Raw genomic sequence first — 15,655 nt, 5'->3', positions numbered from 1 at the left:
CGGGAACCCTCTTTTCGAATTCACTTACGCTAAGAGAGGACGCGTCCAAAGAGACACGGGCTTGCTTTACATCAAAGATGTAGAAGAAAGGCTCCTTTCAGTCTCGTTTGTGGCTGATTTTCCCCTCGTTGAAACCTTTATTATTCAGCCACTTGTTGACTACAAGGAAATGATAGCCTGGGATGGATTTTCTTATATTGTAGAAGAAGCTGAATTCCTTCATAGAGGGCATGCCCAAAACCAAGGTTGTGATACTTCATATACAAAGCCCAAGCTAGTTTGTAAGAGTTAGGGGATAGTTGCATAGGGGCTACATCGTACCATCTCAGGATCTTCTTGATAAACGGGTGTAAGGGCACGCCCACACCTAGAGAGATCAGTTTTGGTGTGAGCACCATTCTGGGGATCCTTTGATTCCCAATGTTGAAAATGTGTGGCCTCATTGTATGAAGAGGGCGCGCCCAGATTCCCTCCATGTCCTCGTATTTCATGTGCCACTGGATCTCCAAGTCAGTTGCAGTGGAGTCTAGGACTACACAAGCTAGTTTTTTTCTCCGGGCATTTTTCTCTAGTTCTGTTAGAGCGCCAAGCTTTGTCCAATCATAATCCACTTCAACATCTGAGGGTTCCCAATGTTAGAGGGGAGGATCAAATTTCTGAGGGGACTCAAGATATACATCACAGTCCGGAACCCTCTTTTCGAATTTACTTACGCTAAGAGGGGACGCGTCCCGAGAATCAGATGCGTCCTCATCTGAATCAATCATGCGTAGGGGCTGTTGGATGGTTGTGGGTATAATCACATCATCAGACCAATCTTCTATGGATGCCCTAGTGTTGAGGAGTGGGGTTCTTTTTCGTTTCTTTCCAAGTCTTGCGCTAAGGGGAACATGGTCCATCGATTCGGAGTCTGAGCTTTCCATGAGCAAGGTTTTTGATTTTAGATATTTGAAAACACGAGTTTCTGCTTCAAAAAAAGAGTTCGTCCTGTTAAATTCATGGAGTTCAGGTTTGAAAGAGATCGAATGTGGGGAGTAAATCCCAAGGCGTTTGTTGAGAACCTTGAATGGATGGAAAGATGACGAAGAAGACGCGTCCTCTAGCTGCAAAAGAAGAAAGAAAAAATTGAGGACGGGTTCATGTAAAAAAAAGAAAAAAGAAACAGAAAAAAGAGAAAAAAGGGAAGATACTGGAAACGTATGAGGATGCGTCCTAGGAATCTATCGCAGGAGACGTGTTACGGTGACGCGTCCTAGTAGGGCAATGCCTCTATATGACCTTTGGTAGAAACAACTTAAAAACATGTCTTAAACGAAGAAATATGAGACGCGCCCTTTGAGGATGACGCGTCCTAAACTTGCAAAATACGTGGGAATTCTAATCGACTATGAGCAATTTGGGGAAAATATAATAAAACCCTAGAAACATATAATCAGAATCAAAGAAGCTAAATATGGTATATTTACAGATACATACACATATACATATAAGAAAATGAAGAACAGTACATAAAAACATGAGGTATATGAACAGTTTTTTGCTCATTAAAGTCAATTTTTTCGGTGAAATTAAGAGATAATGGAAGATTTACATACGTCGTAAGTCGGGGGTTGGATTAAGCTAGAGAAATCGAGTAATGGGTGGCTGAATCGTCGGAGCTTTGAACCTAAAGCTTAGAAATGGCGGCGATGGCAGTTTCTTGAGAGAGAAAAGAGGAAAGTGACAATGATGTGATATGATTAGGGTATTTTAAGTAAAATTCCAATTTTGTTTTTAACTGCAAATGGAATTTGGGGGTAGTTGTTATACCCAAAATTTGGAATTATATTGACTCGGGTCAAATGCGGATTAAGTACGGTCAAACCCGGTATTATATTGTAGAAGGTGAGGACGCGTCCAGGCACAGAGGACGTGCCCAGTCTAGAGGAAATGTTTTATGGAGGATGGTCTGATAATAAGGAAGCATGAGAGCGCATGATTAGGGTAAAACACGTCCAAGCATTGTGGACACGTCCACCATGTTGAAAGTATTTGGCGAATGTGGTCTTTTTGCAATGGAAGCTGCACGACGCGTCCGTCCTGCTTAGGACGCGTACTGTCATTGTGGCATGTTGTGAGAAGTGGTTGTTGAGAAAACAATACAGGTTTTATGGAAGTTAGGGCGTGCCCAATGTCTTAGGACGCATCCTGTGTTTGGTCTATACACTCTCAATGGTGACCTCAAGATAAAAGTATGTATAGAAATGAGGGATGGATGGCAATCTTTACTAACGTATTTATTGCTGGTACTCTTTGAAGAATTCCCTCTTTGAGATAGTCAAGGAGGGGGATGTCCGTGAAAAGCTTGAAGGCCTCAAGGGGTATGCCTGATGATTGAAGGCCTTCTCATGTATTCAATGGGTGTCCTCGTTGGCGATGCTGGGTTAATATTGGTCTGTGCTTTGGGAACTCTATTCTTGTATTCAACGGGTGTCCTCGTTGGAGAACTTTGGAGTCATCCTGCACTTTGCACCCAAGACCTTGGGATCACCCATACTGTTATCTGGTGGGTTACCCTCATTCGGGGAACAAGGATGCGTTCGGCAATTGGGGTGAACCGTGGCTATACCTGCGTCCGTAAATTAAGGGAGATAGCTGTAGCGGAGCATTATCCTTGCGTCGGGAGATGCACTATCCGTGAAGTTCTACGATTCCTAAAGCTAGCGGAAGACGGACTCTGTATGGGCTTCTATCGGGCCTAGGAATAAAAGCCTAAGCCTATCAGATTTTTTGTTCCACATGAACTACGTCAGGCTTGATCCCTATATAAAGGGTACGTAGGCACATTGAGAGGGGTAAGAAGTTGAGAGCTGATAAATGAGCCACCACTTACTCTGATCAATCTCAGCCTAAAACAACAACAAATTAACCACCATACACCGCTTGATTTTCTGGCGAAGAACCACCGTCATAGATCTTAATTCCGGCGAGAAATCTCAATCTTTGTTGTTACCAAATTCCTCCGTCAACAACTATATAGGAAATGTAATGGACATTCAAAGAGAAATGTTGCATATAATAAATTATGATGGATGTCCTTTGAATTTCCAACTTGGGAGGACTTTGAATTTCCATCATTGAATAAAATTTAGGCCTTTCATTTTCTTGTAACTGTGCACATATATATAAATGTTCTGCATGACTTTCAAGAACAAGTAATAAAAGGTTATATAGAACTTTATCTCTCTTAGCTCATACTCTCTAATTTATATTTTGTAACAAATAAAATATTTAATTGCTTAAAGGTATGCATTTGTAATAATTTAAAGGAGATTAACTCAAAAATTTTATCGACAAAACTGCATAACAAGAATAGAACTGGAATAAAGTAACATTAAAATATAAAACGTTAATAAACTCCATTTGATAATACAGTACATAAAAAAATTTCAAGATTAAGAACAACACCTAAAATTCACTAATACATAGTTGTAACAGGTAACAGATAGAAACAACAATGATCGGAATTGTTCTCATCCATTTAACATCCAAGCTAAGTTGATGGTTTACAGCAGCTGCGCGGAGGAAAGAAATCACTGTTAAAATGAAACTGAAATGCCTATAAACGAAACTCTTTTATGAATCTATTACATTGATTGAAAATTAAGAAGTCAAAATATACAAGATGAATAATACAACTAATGGATGAATGCGACTACTTACGGATAAGTGAATTACAACTCATGTAGCAGTTTTCTCATTTACATTTCTACCAACTAAATTAACCCCCTCTAAATATGATTACTAACATAAGACCAGGACTAGATTGAGCAAAATAAAGCTGTATTTGTTACCATCTTAGTTCTTGTGACTGTCTAGATAGTTATAGATAAATTTCATCATGCTAAAGCCAATTTTAAAGTACCCGTAATGTTTACAAGTTCCCCGAAAAGGAATGAAGTGAACAATCCTCTATACTTAACAGCCGTCTGTCAAAAACACATAATATATTAAATTAAGATGGACATGGAAAAAGGAATGAAATGAACACAAAAGCTTGGTTAACATAGCATTCATTACTACAAGAAACAGCACACAAAGAAAGCTTGAACCACACATTATATACACAAAATTTGTACGAATTAAAATTTTGCTTTTCTTCACCTGCAGAATCTCATCTAAATGCTGCTTGAGATTGTGATACTCCCCTCTAATTTCATGTAGTGCCACGACACACCTAAAATATTAAATTTTAAAGAAATTAAGCAGATAGTTCTACTGTAAAAGCTCCCTAGCTTGTTAACTTCTTGTTTGTTTCATTTCATTATCGAAAAAGAATTTTATTGAATAAGTTTTCAATAGAACACTTGACCTGAAGATAAGACCAACTTTCATTTATCATGAGTTATAGCTCCGGTTACAGATTTAGGCTCGGAAATACAAAAACTAGTCATATGTTCACTTCAAGGAAACAATTAAGACTTAATCTTTTACTGCAATTTAAACTATAATAAGTTGCTGCCTCTATCACACTTAATCTTTGATTGGTATAAATATTGAATATGAGACAGAAGTAACTTCACTTAAGTTCTCCATCAAACCTCAATGTTGTGTTTTGTTGGGAAGAATAGAATGAAATGAATAAAATTAATTATAAATAATACAAATTGGAAGGATGATTTTTGAAAAAAAAAGGAGTGAGTGAGTACAAATTTGTGATCACATAAATGGTGAAGAAAATGAGGAGTGTTTAGGAGAGTAAGCAAATAAGGTGGAGTTAAACTAGGACATGATTGCCTAGTTTGTAGCTCATTGGTTCCCTTTTGCATATTTACTCTTCCTCTGTCATGTTTACAATATCAATTCCATTGCTTTGTTTTCCATACCAGCAAATCTTATTCTCTCTGTATCTTTCAATATCATAACTTTGTCCCTACAAGGAATACAATAGTGAAAAGACTGAAAAATGCGAAAAATCATATATACCATTGTTCAAATTTCATTCCATTCCCTTCATTTTCATCCACCACATATATGTTAACTCTTCCAATGTTGTGTCTTTTGGAAGAATTAAAGAATGGATGAAGATGAAAAGAAACAATAGCATCAGGATGAGATTGGGTAGAGGGAATGAGTGAAAAAAAAGAATAATATGTTGAAGTTGTGGTAGAAAATGGAAGTGATTAGGAATGGATATTCCTAATTTTTAAATGTTGGTTTGAAACCTGAGATTGAAGACTCACTTATATAAACAATAATTTCACTCAAAAACACCAAAACATTATTACTGCAATTGCTCATAATTCAGGGCAGAAACATAAAGGCTCTGGTTGCATGTTGAAGAAATGCACTCATCTGTCTTTCAAACCACATCTAGAAGCCTCACAAAGCTGGGAACATAGACTTTCCACACGCACAACACCCAAACTACAAAATCCACATATTTCTAATTCATTTATATGGTAAGATTCAATGTTTTATCTACCCAATATGATAAGATATAACAACTAAAACAGTTTTTATGTATCTACTATTTATAATTAATTATGTGTAAAAGAAATTTTCATTATTTGAAAATTTTGGAGACTTATTGTGCAAATACAAATAAAAGAAAGGTAAAACCCCAATCAATCATAGAATCAACTTTTGAAAACAAAAGGTGCATTCTAGGTTGTAATATTGCAAGCAGTATTTATGTAAATAAAACATATAAATTATATGTCTTCTAAAAGTATTTTATATAAAATCAAAAATAAAATTATAAAATATTATATTTTTTAAGAAAATCCTAAATATTTATGAAAATCTTAAATATTTATGAAAAACTGATACAGTTGTATGTTTTGTGAGCCTTAAATTGATGTAGCTAGGGTGTGTACATTGTGCAATAAAACAAGAGAAATAGGAAAAGTGTGTTCTTGTCCTGGGAGAAAGAAACATAAATGCTAAAAAGTGAGAATGGTAGGATGGAACTAGAAAAATCAATTTATAGCATATAAATTTTATTTACGGGAAAATATTATAAATATATTACCATAGAAACTTTTCTTTAAGATTAGAGGAAACTTGAAATAAAACTCCAAAGTCAGCTTCATGCTTGTTCCTACAAATTCAAACAACCAGATACCATCACATATGTAAACAAGAGTATGTACATTAAACATAAAATAAAACCAAGAGATTAATGCACACAAGATAGACTCCATCATCTCCATCAGACTACTTGAACTTTCATAAAAAATCATAAGCAATTCAGCAAAGGTGAGTTTTCACCATCTGTTTGGAATAGTGTATAACCCTCTTCCAATTGGCCATTCACCAATCCCTATATGTAAAAACATCCCGATGCACATATCAGTTCCACTATCAAAGTTAATAATCAATATCAGAAAATAAGATGATTAAAGGTTTTAAGGGAATTGCATAAGTTACATGAATGGAGAGTCATTCATATATATAGTTGTCCACCTTAAAGTAAATGGAGGGGAAATGAGAGAATGAACCTAGAGTAAAATTCTAGGGTAACCGAAATGTATTATTAATTAAAGAACTATGATACTCGAAGAATACCCAGTAACATATAAGACCTTAGGTGTCCAGATTGATTGGGGATCGTTTATGATTGGGCATCGTTTTCTATATTTGATAACCCTAAAGAGGGAAGGCACACACATATATAAATCATAAAACATGATTTTATAATTTCTATACAATCCATAACAATTTACACATAACAGTTATTTCTATATATTTTAAGTATCCTATTATATTAATCGCATACCAAATAAGCAAAACCATTTAAACAATTATAGAGTTGATTAATCAAGAACAGCTCACCGGAGTCCCTGGTGAATGTTATGCCCTATTTCGACTTCCCCGTCATCTTGAGCTCTGCAACTTCAGGCGTCTCAAAGGACTATCTACCGTTCCTTGCTTCTTCATCTTTATAATTATTATAATAGTAGATGTTTATTAGGTACTTGATCTATATGAATTTCAGCTTAAATATATATATAAACGGTATGTTATCTTGTTATAGATTGCAGATGTGAGGTTTTTAGCTTGCCATTAATGTATAAAAAAGAAATTTGTATAAGAAAACTCAGAGAGAAAACAACTAAGCAAGTGATGGATTTTTTAAACTAATAAAAATACTCCTCCTCTTTTTGTTACAATTCTCCTCTTTTATAGAGGGAGAGATTTCTCTTACATCATATGCTTTCCCGACATAATATTCCTTTTCTTTCCTTTCATCCCTTCTTTTTCTTTTCTTTGTCTTCTTTTGCAACGTTTGCCCTCTTTTTCAACGTTTGCCACTTTTTCTTTTGTCTTCTTTTTCTTTTCTTCTGTCTTCTTTTGTCTTTTGTCTTCTTTTTCTTTTCTTCTGCCTTCTTTTTCAACGTTTGCCACTTTTTCTTTTATCTTCTTTTGTCTTCTGTCTTCTTTTTCTTTCTGCTTTCTCTTTTTATTTCGTCCACTCCTTTTGATGTCAGCTTTCTTTTGTCTTTGTCTAGAATTCCATAATTTTTTGGCTATTTTTATAACAGTCACCAATTTTCATTGGGCCGTAGAATCTTATATTACAGTCACCAATTTTTATTGGGTCGTAGAATCATATATTACAGTCACCAATTTTCATTGGGCCGTAGAATCATATATTACAGTCACCAATTTTCATTGGGACGTAGAATCATATATTACATTCACCAATTTTCATTGGGCCGTAAAAACATTTTCTAATATGTTATGGTCACCAAACTTCGTTTGGGCCATAAGATTACTATAATATTACATGTTAAAATAACAGGAGTTATTACAATCTTACTCGAAAGGATTAGAACATGCTTCTTCCTTTACTAAGGGTTTTAAAACTACTAAAGTCTTCTTTCTTTGTCCTGTAATAATATCCTTGAAAAACTCCTTGGTTTTTGGTGCATGATTGTAACTTCCACCTGTTATCCTGTTATGCATACCTGCTAAATCACTTGTTCCTAATACGCATGCCTTCCTTCCTTATATAAGATCTTCAAGTTTGGATTTTAGAACTGATAATCCAATTGCTCTTTTATTTGACATCCATTCTTGAAATCCTTCTATTGTGCATGGCATAGGGGACTTGAGACTAGTATTATCGCCTTCTATAGTAGTATTCCTTCCATACTTGAATATCTGACATATTATTATTGGTTTTCCTACAAAGTCGGTACAAACATCAAATACCTGCACTCCATATATTCCTCGTGGTCCATATGATTGCATCATTGCACTAACGCTTTCTACTATTAGTGGTGGAAGTTTTGATATACCTCTTAATGTTTCATCAACCATGATTTTATCAATAAATCCCAACATTAATAAGATTTCTACTACTTTAGGATCAGCGTCTTCTGTGCAGATATACCTTGGATATTTACTAAACTTTCCAGTTCTGAGGATGGTATTATTGGACTTGTAGTCATAAAATTTTGTTATCTTTTCAAAGGCTTCTATATACTCTTTTGGATATTTAATTCTGTCTGATATAGAAACTTGAGGTTTTGGTTGTTTTGGTTTGGATATTTCTGTTTGGGTAACGGTTGATGTTGTAGGAGTTTTAGCTAGTCTTGATACAAAAGTTTGGGGTGTAATATTTTTGGTAAGCTTTATAGCTCCTTCAAGATTTTTTATAAGGTTATTGACTTCTTGGGTCAAGGTTGCAATTTGTTCATTCTTCCTCTTGATTTCTTCTAGTATCATTTCCATCGGTTGAATATTCTTGTTATCCCTGTCCATTTTCTCTATTAAGAAAATCTGCAAGAATATTTTTAGTACCTGATATATTTTTAATAATAAAATTATAACAAGTAAAGAATGTTTGCCAATTTCTTCTCTTATTTAATTCTGGTAAAGGGTCAATTTTATTGAATATAAATGATCTTACTTGAGTGTTATCTGTTCTTACAACAAATTTTACAGGTAGTAAATGATAATAAAATCTTTTAATTCCTAATTTTACCGCTAATAATTCCTTTTCATTAATATGATTATTCTTTTCATTGGGTTTCCAAGTTCCAGCTGCATATCCACATATTAAAGGGTTTTCTTTATCAATATCATATTTTTCAAAAGCTACTAATACTGCTCCCCATCCTATATCACTAGCATCTATAAATAATTCTAATTGATCAGTATCTTTGGGTAATCGTAGTTTAGGTAAATTTTCTACCTTTGTTTTTAGTACTCTTATTGCATTTTTATGATCTTCTTTCCACTCAAAAGTTTTATTTTTCTTTATTAAGACTTGTAAAGGTTTTCTTAATTTTGGTAAGTCTTTTATATAATGTCAAGCGTAATTTACTATTCGTAAGAATTGTTGTACTTCTTTTTTATTTTATAAAGTTTCTTTAAAATTCTTTATTTTTGTTGATATATGTTCTTATAACTGAATTCCTTCAGAATCTATAATATATCCTAAATATTCTATTTTGTGTTTAAATATTTCTGATTTCTTTTCTGATAATTGGATTTCATGTTTACTAATAGTCTGAATAAATATATCTAGATATTTTGAATGATCTGTTAAATTGTCACTAAATATTAATATATCATCTATATATACTAGAATAAAATCATTCATTTCTCTAAATATTTTATCCATTCTTCTTTGGAATATTTGTGGGGTTGCTCTTAATCGAAATGGTAGTACTATCCATTCATAATGTTCTTGTGGAACGCTAAATGTTGTTAAACATCTAGATTCCTTTGTTAATTTTATTTGCCAGTATCCGCTTTTACAATCAAATTTACTAAACCATTTTTTATTACTTGTTTGGTTTATTAAATTTTTTTTATATGGTAAAAAATATCGATCAAATATAGTCTTTTTATTTAGTTCTCGATAATCTATTACCATTCTAGCTATTCCTCTTTTTACTTCATTATGATTTCTTACTAAAAACACTGGGCTACTATGCAGACTTTTACTTTCTTGTATTAGTCCTAAGTTTAATAGTTCTTTTATTTGAACTTCTAACTCCTTTTGATCTGTTGGACTATATCTTATTGGTATGTTTCTAATTATATCATTAGGATTTATCAGTTTTATTTCAGCGTATATTTTTTCTTTTTCCCATAGCTTCATTCGATGTTCTCCAAAATTTATTTCTAAGGCTTTTAAATATTTTTGTTTTAATAGTTCTAAATTAGTTTTTCTTTTTGCTTTAATATTACTTATTTTTATTGATTTTACAGGTACTATTCTTTTTAATACTATCCATTTTTCGCAAGGTGTTAACAAACTTATCCTATCTTGTTTTATTATTTGAGTTTTAAAAGAATCTAAAAAGTTATTTCCTAGTAACATTTGTTGTTTCATATTATTTTCATGGTATATTATAGGTAACCTAAACCTTGTTTTTCCTAATATAAATCTTACATTTTCTACTATTATATCTATCTCTTTTTATGGTTATTGAATCCTGTTACTATTATTCTATTTTTAGTACGTTTCCATTTGTGTTGAGTAAATACTTCTTCTTTAGCTAAACAAATATCTGCTCCGCTATCTATAAATATCTTTTGTTTTATATATTTAGTAGGTTTATATTCTATTCAGTAGTTAAACTTTCATCATTACTATTATTTTCATTTATATAATTTATTTCTTTCTGTTCTGTTTCACTTATATAGAATACTTCTTCATCATACCACTTATTATTATCTTCTCTTATGTATTCTAGTTTCATTATTAATTCGGTAGTATCTATGTATTTTACTCCTTTTTGTTGTAATTTAGGACACTTATTTGCATAATGTCCTTTTTCATTACAGTTCCAACATTTACAATTTGCTATTTTTGTTTTATTTCTTTTTCTAAACTTTCTCTTATATCTAAATCTCTTTCTATTTTCAGGAGTATTTCTATATTTTTTAAATTTTCTTCTTTTAAATCTTCGATTAAATGGTTTATAAGGTCTATAGGTTTTATTTTGTTTTTTATAATATTCATTTTGATTATTATAATCTGGTTTCTATATTTCCTATATTTCTTTCTAGTTTTATAATTTTGATTATCACATCCAAATATTCATTTTTTCTATGTGAAATTACAGATTTCTCTTAATCCTTATTTTTTATCCTTTTTAATTCTTTGTTGAATTCTATATTCCTCACATTTTTTAGTTAAACATGCTCTTAATAATCTAATTCTTTCTCGTAATGTATTTTCCTTAGGTTCTGGAGTATTATATTTTTTAGTTATTTCGGTATCATAAGGTGAAGGTAAATGATCATAATACAGTTGTTGATATACTAAGCTTTCATTATATAAAAACTTAGCTTCATAAAAGAATTTAGTAAAACTTATAGTATATTCTGGTAATTACTAATCCTACAACATTTCATATTATTTAGATACATTGTTATCTCTAATTTTCTTTGTACTGTTATATTTTCTTGAGCTACAAACCATCTTTCTCTTAGAAATTCTCTTTTTAATAATATATCAAATGCGTTTAACGTATCTTTCCAGCTTCTAGCATACGTTCTTACTTGTCCTTCTAATTCATAAATAATATTTTCTAACCAAAATGCTGCTTTTGCTACAATTGTTTTTGATATTAGTTCAAAAACATAATCCAGATCTTCAATATTTTTTGAATTCATTAAGGCTATATACATCCTAAATTCCAATCTTTTATTCTTCTACTTATTTCTTGATCGTCGTAGACATTATCTAAATCTAGAAAATATCCATTCATATTTATTCATTGGTTTATTGATCCTATGAAATCTTGTACTTCATTTTGTTGTCCTATAGATATATTTCCTGGCATTTTAATATTATTTTTTGTTATTATATAATCTTTTATTTCTTCTTCTGGGTATGCATCTTCATCCATTATATTATCTGATTCGATTTCATAATTTGTTTGTTTATGCGAAGTTTCTCTTTCTTCTATATCACTTTCATCGCTTTTTTCTTCATTTGTTATAATTGCATTTACGGTTTTTCCAAGGGACTCTAATATTTCTTTATTTTCTTTTTTTATTATTTCCTTTTCCTCATTATTTGATTCTTCTAATTAATTTAATCCTTCTTCTCCTAGATTACTATCTCATTCACTTGTATTACTACTCTCACCTTGTTCTTTATTCGTTTATGGATCACTATCGTCAGACTTAATAATTTCCTTTCCTTGTAATTCTATCATTAATTGATTAATCTCATTTTTTAAATTTTCTATTTCTTTTAATACATTTATTACTTCTAACTTTGTTTCTTTTTATTCTTTCTTTCGGGTTTTATATTTTTTTTTATAAAATTTATATTTATTTAACCATTCTATATTGGTTTTAGTTTTTTAATTTAGCATTTTCTTTTCTTAATTCTTCTAATTCATCTTTTCTTATTTCTTGTTTTATAGGTTCATATTTTTATCTTTCTTTTTCCATTAACTATTTTCCATGTTTTTTAAGAAATGTTATAGCACTATGTTCTGTTATAGACATTTTTCTAGAATTTTCCTGATTTATGAAGCTCTGCTAAACCATTTATTGCTCTTTTAACCCCTATAGTCATTTTCGGTTTCGATTTGCTTATATCCATTAATATAGGTTCTTTAGTTCTTCCTATTACTGTTATAGGTACTATTTCTAGTTCTTCTGTTTCGTCTTTAATTATTTTCTTTTCTTTATTTTGTTCTAAACTATTTTGTATAATGGTTAACTTATCTAATATTTGTTTAAAGATTGGATTTCTAACATATTCCATCACGCTGTTATTTCTTCCTTAATTATTTTTCTATTAATTTCTTGATTTTCTTCCATCTTTTATAATATAGCGTTTAAACTTTCTTTTATAAATATTTCGTTCCAAATATCTTTTATTTTGTTTTCAGTATTATTCATATTTATAAACTCGTTTTCTCCATTCTCCTTCAATTATCCATGTTTTTCTTTTCTTACCTTTTATTTTCTCTAATTCTTTTACTTCTTCCTCTAGTTTTTCTTTTTCTTTTAAGTATTGTAGTTCTTTTTCTTGAGACATAATTAATTTTTCTTTTATTATCTTATTAATAATTTCTATTTCATCTTTCTTCTCCTTTATCTCCTTTTCAGGGTTCATATTCTATCTATAAATCTTAGTTTATTCTGATCATTTATTTCTATTCCTTCATTCGTTATATTATATTTTATTTCATTTAAGAAATCCATTCCTAATAATAGTTGATAACTAACATCATTTTCTATCACTCCTAGACTTATATTATATTCTAAGTCTAAAATTTTTAATCTTAATTTTATACCTTTTGTTATTATTGTTTCTCTCGAACTATTTGGTTCAGTTATTATTTGAGTTCTATTTCCTCACATTTGTTTGAGTCAACTTCAGTTATATGTATTTGACTTTTTGTTGCTCCAGTATTTATTTCTGTTATGACTTCTTTGGCAAATATTCCATTAAATATTATTGTTTTTATTCTTAATTTATCTGATTCATAACAAGGTAATTTTATTAAATCTAATTTTCTACTCGTCATACTCATTGATCTAACAAATTTTATAGGGTTTTGTTCTCTTCTAAAACTTAATCTAGATCCTTCCAATATTAGTTTAATTCTTTGTGTTGGAATTATTTGTCTATTACTAAAGTCTATTGTAAATTCTTGTCGAATTGTTATTTGAGATTTTTCTTTATGTTCAATTTTTTCTAATATATCATTATATAATTTTGGTACTATTATTCCTAATTTCGTTTGTTTCTTTACATGATGGTTTGCAGTCATAGCATATACTATTTTAGTTTAGTTTTATACTAAATACTTTACTTCCCTTTTGTATTTTTATTCCATCTAATTTATAATATAATGTTAAAGATCTTTCTTTATTATCATCTCTTAATGATATGCTAAAATCAGTCTCTATTATAAATTTTAATTTCTTATATATTAAGTTTCCTTTTACTACTGCTATTAATGAATGTTGTATATTTCCTATTATTCTATCGTCTAGTACATATATCTGTATACGAGTATCAATATTTTTCTGAAAATATGCTTTTATTGTAAATTCCATTGCTTCAAAATAAATATTTTTTAGTTTATTTGCTTCTTTTTGTTTTAATTTAGATAGTTCTCTTTTTATCAAATCATCTGTTATTAAATTTATTTTTGATTTTCCATTTATCGTATTTATGTCTATTACATTTTCATGTTTTTGAGCTATATATCTAACTTCTTTATTTCTTTCAAAATATGATATTTTGAATATCTTTTTTATTGTTTCACTTTGGATTTGATTATATATTTGCGGTTTAAAACTTAGAGTTTGTGATGTTACTTCTTGGTATTCATCCATTTGATAATATACATCTTCTTTTTCACTTGATTTTTCTAATGACATTTTTTCAAACTGTATTATTATCCATTTATATTACTTGACAAAATTATTCTTTTAAGTCCTTGTATTCTTTATTTATTATTTCTAAATGTAATTATCATGTTTCCAAGTTGTTGATAACATCTTATTATTTCATCCCTATTTTCTGTTGTCCATTCAATTTCATTTTTTCTTTCTTGCAATTTATCTAGTTCTATTTCTAGTTTTTCTTGATTTTTTATTAATTCTTTTATTTGTTCTATTATTTCTAGTTTTTGCATTTGGATCTATCCAATTCATTTTTTAATTTTTTGCCTTAAATCATTTATTAATTTATATTGTTCAGTTAATACTTCTTTTAAGTCTTTTATTTGAATTTCTAAATTAGTTTCTTTAATAAATTTTTCTCATTTTATTAAAAGAAATTCTTCTTCCAGTCTTCTAATTTTTTTATCTCTTTCTTCCAACATTGTTCGTAACCTAGCTATAATACCTAATTTTTCATTTATTATTTGCATACATATTTTACAACTTTCAATATGTTGATTTATATCTTTATTAAAAGTAAAGTTTTTATCTGCTATAATTTTAATACTTTCTAACTTATAATCTTCCATAAATCAAATATTTATTTATTTTATTTATATAAATATATTAACTGTCTATATAGATTTTTCTTACACATTTGTTTTAATTCTTTATTTTCTACTATAAAATAAATTAATAGATTTGCTATTATTTTATACTTATAACTTTTATTATTATCTCTTAGTATTTTTGCTGTACGTCTCATTTAATTTTTATATTTTAATATTGATATTTCATTTTTTACTATTCATATTCATAATTACTATTCCATTTTCACTATTCATCGGTTACTATTCATTGGTTACTATTCATTCAGAAATTTTGAACTTTACTACTATTTGCTACAGTAATTTACTGTTCATCTTCTCAACCTATTTTCTAGCTCTGATTGATTGGGGATAGTTTATGATTGGGATCGTTTTCTATATCTGATAACCCTGAAGAGGGAAGGCACACAGATATATAAATCATAAAACATGATTTTATAATTTCTCTACAATCCATAACATACGTTCTTGGGGGAGAGGTTCAATGCCTGAATTCTTCTCTGCAATGGTAGTAAAGGTAATTACCTTTTGTGTTTGATTGATTCAGATACAATTCATCGTCTTCTGATTGGCACCTAACTAGTGAAGATGAGGAAGATGGATACTCCCTAATATTGGCCACACACTTTTTCTGACGAGCATTTTGATGTTAAATGAAATATAGATAAAAAATTTAATTATTT

The sequence above is a fragment of the Apium graveolens genome, chromosome 11, assembly GCF_009905375.1.
Source record: "Apium graveolens cultivar Ventura chromosome 11, ASM990537v1, whole genome shotgun sequence".
In the NCBI taxonomy this organism is placed as follows: Eukaryota; Viridiplantae; Streptophyta; class Magnoliopsida; order Apiales; family Apiaceae; genus Apium; species Apium graveolens.
This window is presented reverse-complemented; position numbering follows the sequence as displayed.